Below are 8,798 nucleotides of genomic sequence, written 5' to 3'. Positions count from 1 at the left end.
TCCCTTCTTCCTTCCTTCCTTCCATTTTCTTTCTCTTTCTTTCTTTCCTTCTTTCTTTCTTTCTTTCTTTCTTTCCTTCCTTCCTTCCTTCCTTCCTCCCTTCCTTTCCCCTCTCTTCTTTCTTCCTTCCTCCCTCCTTTCTCTCTTTCTTTCTTTCCTCCTTCCTTCCTTCCTCCTTCCCTCCCTTCTTTCTTCTTTCCTTCCATTTCCTTTCTCTTTCTTTCTTTCTTTCCTTCCTTCCTTCCTTCCTCCCTCTCTCCCTCCCCCCTCCCTTCTTTCCTTCTTTCTTTCTTTCTTTCCTTCCTCCCTCCCCCCCCCTCCTTTCTTTCTTTCTTTCTTTTCTTCCTTTCTTTCTTTTTTTCAAGGTTCTATCTACCCACCTCAAAGATAACTTCCTCAGTGTGGCCTTCCATGACTATCTGATCTAAAGTCACCTTCCGCACTTCTATTCCTTCTGGCCCTCTTACCTGATTTGTTTTCTCCATAGTGTTTTTCAATATTTGAATCATTAGCTTGCACGTTTATTTTATGTTTCTCTCCACCCCTTCTGCTGCAATGAATCTAAGCTTCAAATGAACACGAGACTTGTTATCTTGTTCACTTTTGTATCCCAAGTGCTTAGAACATGTTATCTATTATTAACGGATGGTTGGATGAACGTAGATAGTTGAGATAACTTTGTGGAAGATGGAGGAATTGATAGAGACCTAGAAGCAACTGAAATTTAAAACTTATAAAACTTGGGGGTGTGGCCTAGATGGTGGAGTAGGAACTTACCTCCTCACACGGACACACCAAAATTACAACTATTTACAGAGCAACTATGGGTAAGAATGGCCTGAAGACCAGTGGGAAAGATTTTCCACAACTAAAAACATAAAGAAGGAACCACAACGAGACAGGTGGGTGGGTGGAGACATGATATTGTCAAGACCCACACCCCCAGGTGGGCGACCACGAAAAGAAAGATAATTACAATTGCAGAGGTTCTCCCCAAAGAGTGAGGAGTCTGGGCCCCTCATCAGACTCCCCAGCCCGGGGGTCCTGCACCAGGAAGACAAAACCACAGAATGCCTGGCTTTGAAGGCCAGAGGGGCTTGCATATGGGAGAGCCATAGGGTTGTAGGAAACAGAGACTCTGCTCTTAAAGGGTGCACTCAAAACCTCACACATTCTGAGACCCAGCACAGAAGCAGTAATTTGAAAGGATCCTGGGTCATATCCACTTACTGATCTCGGAGAGCCTCCTAGAGAAGCAGGAGGCAATTGGGGCTCCCCCTGTGGACATAGATGCTAGCAGCAGCCTTTTTGGGGAGCTGGTTCCACCACAAGGACACTGGTATTAGCAAGTCCTCCCTCCAGCCTGTTGGCACTGGGGGCTTTCCTGCTCACCAGCAGGCCAGCACCAACCCTGGGCCCCCACCAACCCTGCAGCCAACTGTGCCAGGATGTGGCCCTGCCCATCAGAGGGCCAGCAGCCACTGCACAAGGCAAGGCCTGGCAGCCAACAAAGTGGAGGGCCAGCCCTGTCTAACAGTACACCCACAGTAGTTAGCCCTACTACAACAGAAGGATACACACAGCCCACATAGGGGGCACTCCTAGAACGTATAGTTCTGGTGACCATGGGGGACTGTGCTTCTGGGGCCCATAGGATGTCCCCTACATAAGGCCCCTCCTCCAAAATCAGGAAATGTAACTGACCTACCAAATACATAGAAATAAACAGAGGGAATTAGGCAAAATGAGGAGACAGAGGAATATGTTCCAAATGAAGGAACATGACAAAATCTCAGAAAAAGAACTAAACAAAGTATAGACAAGCAATCTACTTGATAAAAAGTTCAAGATAATGGTTAAAAAGATGCTCAATGAACTCAGGAGAAGAAAGGATGAACACAGTGAGAATTTTAATAAGAAGTTAGAAAATAAAGAGGAACCAAACAGAGCTGAAGAATATAATAATTGAAATTAAAAAATTTTCTAGAAGTAATAAACAGTAGATTAGATGATACAGAGGAATGGATCAGTGAACTAGAAGAGACAGTAGTGGAAATTACTGTAATTGAACAGAAAAAAGAAAAAATAATTTTAAAAATTGAAGACAGTTTGAGACCTCTAGGACAGCATCAAGCATACTCACGTTTGCAATATAGGAGCTCCAGAAGGAGAAGAGAGAGAGAAGGGGCAGAAAACATTTTTTGAAGAATAGCTGAAAACTTCCTTAATTTGGGAAAGGAAACAGACATCCAGTTCCAGAAAGCACAGAGTCCCAAATAAGATAAACCCAAATAAGTCTGCATCAAGACACATTATAATTAAAATGTGAAATTCCAGGACGAGATGACTTCACAGGGGGATTCAAAAATACTTAAAGAAGAGTTAATGCCTATCCTTCTCAAACTATTCCAGACAATTGAAGAAGAGGGAACACTCCCAAACTCATTCTACGAGGTCTGTATACTCAGATACCAAAACCTGGTAGACACTACAATAGTAGATAATTACAGGTCTATATTCCTGATAAACATAGATGCAAATATCCTCAACAAAATATTAGCAAACCAAATCCAACAATACATTAAAAGGATCCTGCATCATGATAAAGTGGCATTTATTCCAGGGATGCAAGGATGGTTCAGTATCTGCAAATGTGATGCACCACATTAACAAATTGAATAATAAGTATCATATAATCATCTCAATAGATGCAGAAAAAGCTTTTGACAAAATTCAACATCCATTTATGATAAAAACTCTCAACACAGTGGATATAACAGGGACATACCTCAACACAATAAAGGCCATATATGACAAACCTACAGACAACATCATCCTCAATGGTGAAAAGATGACAGCATCTTCTCTATGATCAGGAACAAGGTAAAGATGCCCACTCTTTCCACTTTTATTCAAAATAGCATTGGAAGTTCTATCTGCAGCAATCAGACAAGAAAAATAAATAAAAGGAATCCAAATTGTAAGGAAGAAGTAAAACAGTCACCATTTGCAGATGACAAGATACTATATATAGAAAACCCTAAAGACTCCACCAAAAAAATTATTAGAGCTAATAAATGAATTCAGCAAAGTTGAAGGTTGCAAAATTAATATACAGAAATATGTTGTATTTCTATACACTATGCTCATGGGTTGGAAGATTTAAGATTGTTAAAAGGACCATATACCCAAGGCAGTCTATAGATTCAATGCAATCTCTATCAAAATACCAATGGCATTTTTCACAGAAATAGAACAAATAATTTAAAAATTTGTATGGAAACACAAATGACCCTGAATAACCAAAACAATCTCAGGAAAGAAGAACAAAGCTGGAGGTATCATGCTCCCTGATTTCAAACTATACCACAAAGGAACAACAAACAAAACAGTATGGTACTGGCACAAAAACACACACATAGATCAATGGAACAGAATAGAGAGAGAAATAAACCCACACTTACATGGTCAATTAACCTACCACAAAGAATGCAAAAATATGCAATGGGGAAAACAGTCTCTTTAATAAAAGGTGCTGGAAAAATTGGGCAGCTACATGCAAAAGAATCAAGCAGAACTACTTTCTCACACCACATACAAAAATAAACACAAAATGGATTAAAGACTTAAAGATAAGACCTGAAATCATAAAACTTCTAGAAGAAAACATAGGCAGTCTGCTCTTTGACATTGGTCTCAGCAATATTATTTTAGATGTGTCTCCTCAGTCAAGGGAAACAAAAGCAAAAATAAACAAACTGGACCACATCAAACTAAAAAGACTTTGCATAGTGAAAGAAACTGTCAAAAAGATATATCTGATAAAATGATATATCTGATTAACCCCATCTGATAAAGGGTTAATATCCAAAATATACAAAGAACTCATGCAAGTCAACACTGAAAAAACAAACAACCCAATTTAAAAATGGGCAGAGGACCTGAACAGACATTTTTCCAAAGAAGACATACAGATGGCCAACAGACACATGAATAGATGCTCAATATCACTAATCACCAGAGAAATGCAAATCAAAACTACAGTGAGATACCACCTCACTCCTGTCAGATGGCCATCATCAAAAAGACAACAAATCACAAGGGTCTATGAGGATGTGGAGAAAAGGGAACCCTCATGCACCGTTGGTGGGACTGGAAATTGGTGCAGCCACTATGGAAAACAGTTTGAAGATTATCCAAAAAATTGAAAATAGAACTGCCATATAATCCAGCAATTTCACTTCTGGATATATACCCAGAGAAAACTAAAACACTAATTCAAAAAGATATATGCACTCCAATGTTCATCGCAGCACTATATACAATAGCCAAGACATGGAAGAAACCTCAGTGGCCATCAGCAGACAAATGAGTAAATAAGATGTGAGGTAATATATATATAACAGAATAGTACTCGGCCATACAAATGAAATTTTGTTATTTGCAACAACATGGTTGTATCTAGAGGGTATTATGCTAAATGAAATAAGTCAGACAGACAGAGAAAGACAGTTCCCATATGGTCTCAATTATATGTGGAACCTAAAAAACAAAACAAAAAAAACAAGACAAAAACAGACTCAGATACAGAGAAAAAATGGGTGATTACCAGATGGGAGGGGGGTGGGCAGTAGGGGAAATTGGTGAAGGGGATTAAGAGGTACAGACCTCCAGTTATATAATAAGTCATGGGGATGTAATATACAGCATAAGGAATATGGTCAATAATATTGTAATAACTGTATGGGGACAGATGGTTGCTAGACTTATAGTGGTGATCATTTTATAATGTATGCAAATACCAAATCATTATGTAGTGCACCTGGAACTAACATAATATTGTGGTCAACTATATTTCAATTCACACAGTTTTTAAAAATAAACAAAAATTTAAAATTCAAAGTAAAAAAAAAAAAACTTGTACAATGTTTCTGAAAACCTTCTCTGCAATAGATTGAGATGGGGCTTTGCCTGCTTTCCACAACATGGGAGGATCACATGGGCAATAAAATCCACAAAGACTTTATCAGTCAGAAGGGGCCAGAGCTTCAGGGGAAGACGAATACTAGTGGATGGAACATCTGTCACTCATTTTCTGTTCTGCCAATGCTATCGCATTAGTTTCCTAAGGCTGCTCTAACAAAGTACCATAAACTGGGTGGTTCAAAACAATAGTCATTTATTCTCTCACAGTTCTGGAAGCTAGAAGTCCAAAATCAATGTATCATCAGGGCCGTGTTCCCTCTGGAGGCTCTGGGGGGAATTTTTCTTGCCTCTTTCTAGCTTCTGGTGCTTGCTGGCAACACTTGGTGCTCCTTGGCTTGGAGACATATCACTTCAATCTCTGCCTCTCTCATCTCACGGTGCTCTTCCTGGGCATGTCTCTGTGTCCCAATTTTCCTTTTCTTATAAGAACACAGGTCATAGGATTAGAGTATTCCCTAATCCATGATGACCTCATCTTGAGCTTGGGTTTTCTAATCTTTAAAGTGGGAAAATAAACTTCTACCATTTTCCTCCCTAGTTTGCTGTGAGAATTGATTACCATAATAGGTATAGATGAGCTTTATAAACCCCCAAATCTCCAGCACATATGAGTTGTGATTATTAAGACAGGAGAAAAAAGGGCCAGTGGTTTTTAATTTTTTAAAAAAACAGATCACATACAAGAGCAATTTGGTTTGTAAGATCTGAGACCCAGAGAGGTTAAGTTGCTATGTTGAAGGCAGCAGAACGCTTAGTTGGCACAAGAGAATCATCATGCTGCCTCCTAGTTCTTCTTGAATGTTTGGTCCTAGCTGTTTGTCCTCTTGAAGTGAGATGGCTGAGCCCTTCTGTCTCCCCATATGCCTCCTCCCCGCCTCCTTGGGGTAGTGCTGAGTAGGAGAAGGAAGCTTTACCTTCCCGGCAGCGAGGCTGTCATGAGTTCACGGGAAATCTGTTTGTGGTTTCAGAGTAATGGGGAGCTGGCCTGTCTGGAATGTGAAGGAACACGAGGGTGAGAGCAGGGACCCAAATCTTGCCCAACTCAGGGGAAGGCAGCCAGGGTCAGGGACTGCGGCCGGTGACGAGGACCAAGTGAGATCTCTCGGGGTCACACGCCCCAAGGTGAAAGAAGATCTTGAGTCACCAAGGCATGCGTGTATATATGTGTGTGTGCGTGTGTGTGTGTGTGTCCACTGTTCTGTCTGGTTTCTCCCTGATGCCTGGGATGCTTCTCCACGTGTCCATAAGTTTTAGTTTTCAAGACATTTTCACATGCTACATTCTTGGTGAGCCTCAAAATGAGCCCACAAGGAGGTGAGTTTTATTCTCCCCACTTTGCAGGTGGGGAAACTGAGGCCCAGCATAGGAAAGGACTTGGTCAAGGTCACACAGCAGAGCTGGGAGAGCCCAGGCTTTCTTTACCACACGACAGCTTATGCTACAGTCCCTGTCGCTTTTCTGGGAGTGCCCTTCAAACCAGTCAAGAAGATGCTTCCCTGCTCCATCACGGTCCCCCAGCCTCAGTGACCAGCAGCCTCCTCTCTGGTTGGCTGCTTTCAATTCCAGACCAGTCTCCTGAGTTCTGCAGGCTGCTTTAGCCTCCCCCTTCTCTGAACTAGACACTGCACGTTAGATACAGAATCATTCTCAACTTGTGCTATTCCTGTTTTTAAAATTAGAGCTTAAAGTGCTGGAGAGTAGATATTGATTCATGGGATGATGCATTTTTCCAAAGCACCTAGTACAAGGCTAAGAACGTGTAGATGCTCCGTAAAGGTCTGGGGATGGGTAGTAATAGCAATAAAAGTGGGTTTTATTGAATGCTTATGATAGTAGGGGAGGAGATGTTAAGAGCAAGAGTCCTAAGGATGGGTGATAGTTGACAGAGAGCAAAGAAATGCCTACCACCTGTAAATAACTCTTCAAGATCTGGGGACTAGCATTCTGGAGTAGCTAGCTGTATCACCCAGGCTATCATATTAAAGCCTTCGACTTGTAGATGCTGTTATTCCCACTTTAGAAGGGAAGAAACTGAGTTTCAGAGAAGCTGAGGAACTTGCCCAAGACCACATGGTTTGAGCAGGGCAGAGCCAAGATTTAAACTCAATCCTGTTGGATTTCAAAGCATTTTCCAGAGGGTTTTCTCAGGCATCAACTTAAGAACATCATTTTGCACGTAGTAGGTACTTAATCAATGCTTATTAAATGACATTAAATCTCACAACAGTGCTTAGAGAGAAAGGGCAGCTGGTGTGAGCATGTTTATTTGCATTTGTCCTGGAGCCTCTGACACCTACTGAGCCCTCCACAAGCCCACCTTATAGCAGAGGAAGCCCAGACCCAGGGGAGGGGCTGTAGAGAGTGTAACCGGAGCTTGGACCCAACGCCCATCCTCTGTGCCCTGCATTGTGCTGCTGCCGATTCACAGACAGAGACGGGGCTGAGAGGATGGTGCCTGGAGAAGCAAGGGGGGTGGGGAGGGAGGACTGCATTTCATCTCAGCATTTATATTTCCCCAGAGTGGATCCCACTGCGTTTCAGGACCAGCATAAAGCACTTAATTGAAATCCGTAATTCCAGCTCTCATTAATAACCAATCTTGGGAAGCAGCGCGCTCCCCATTACTGACGAGCCTGATGCAGACGCAAGTCTTTGGAGGGGTCCAGCAAGTCCCCGGTTCATTTTACAGTTGATTAGAGTGAGTTAAACTTTGCCCTGCTTGTAAGTTGTATATTTAATATGAGAAGTTGGCAGTATGTGAAGTTATCAAAATACCACAGGTGCGTTGGCAGGCCTCCAGCCGGCATCGTTCATCCTAAGCAGCGTGGTGACCCCGCAGAAATGGGTCTGGGACGCCATCACACAAGATGGATAATTCGGTTGAACCTAATGAGTCCCAGGGAAACGAGTGACCTTCATCAACTGACTGCAGATTCTCAAGGATCCTATAGGGTCAGTGAGCTAGCCGCAGCGCCCCCTGCTGGCAGAATGGTGATCCAAGGGTGTGAAAGGATTTGGGATCCTGACTTCTCTGCTACTGATGTGCAGTGTGGCCTTTGGCAAAGTATCCTCGTTTGGGGGGCCTCAGCTTTGCCATCTGTAAAATGGGATAACTGGGCTTGATGGGGTCCGACTTACTATGATTGTGCATATTGCCCCTGGAATCCACTTTTGTGTGAGTGCTATTCCTTGGACCTTATGGGGGGTGATTTACAATAAGTGGATAGTTCTTTGCTTTTTCTCAATCATTGCTCACCCTCTGAACACCTTTCTTCTTTAACATCTCCCTCCCTAGCTAGCATATTCTCAAACCCCTTAGCACCAAATTATTTGCATTTTCCAAACACATTTATGTCCTGGACATTTTGTTCCTGTTCTTTCATTTATTTTTGGTTACTCTTTTCATCGTTTGTACATTATCTCTACCTGGAAGACTCCTATTCATTCTTCAATACCCATCTCAAATATCCTATCTGATTGTATTAGTTTGCCTGGGACTGTGAAAAGATCCTGATGTGCAGAGTCATTAGACCCAGATTTGAATCCTGACTCTGACACTTAGGACTTTGGGACAGTTATCAAAACTTTTAGAACCTCCAATTCATTAAAAGAAAAAAATAAGCCTCCACCTATTTGGAAGACTCGACACATAATATGGGCTCAAAAACTCCCTCCTTTCTTGGCATCTAAGACAGAGTTTACTTCTTCCTTTAAAATGAGTTGGCAAAAATTTCCTATAAAGGGCCATGTAATAGATAATTTAGGTATTGCAGGCCATATGGTCTCTGTTGCCAGGATGTAACTTTAAAGTT

The sequence above is a fragment of the Monodon monoceros genome, unplaced genomic scaffold (assembly GCF_005190385.1).
Source record: "Monodon monoceros isolate NGI ecotype Baffin Bay Population unplaced genomic scaffold, NGI_Narwhal_1 Super_Scaffold_5, whole genome shotgun sequence".
Taxonomy (NCBI): domain Eukaryota; kingdom Metazoa; phylum Chordata; class Mammalia; order Artiodactyla; family Monodontidae; genus Monodon; species Monodon monoceros.
The sequence above is the reverse complement of the archived record's forward strand: the minus strand, read 5'-3'. Positions refer to the sequence as shown.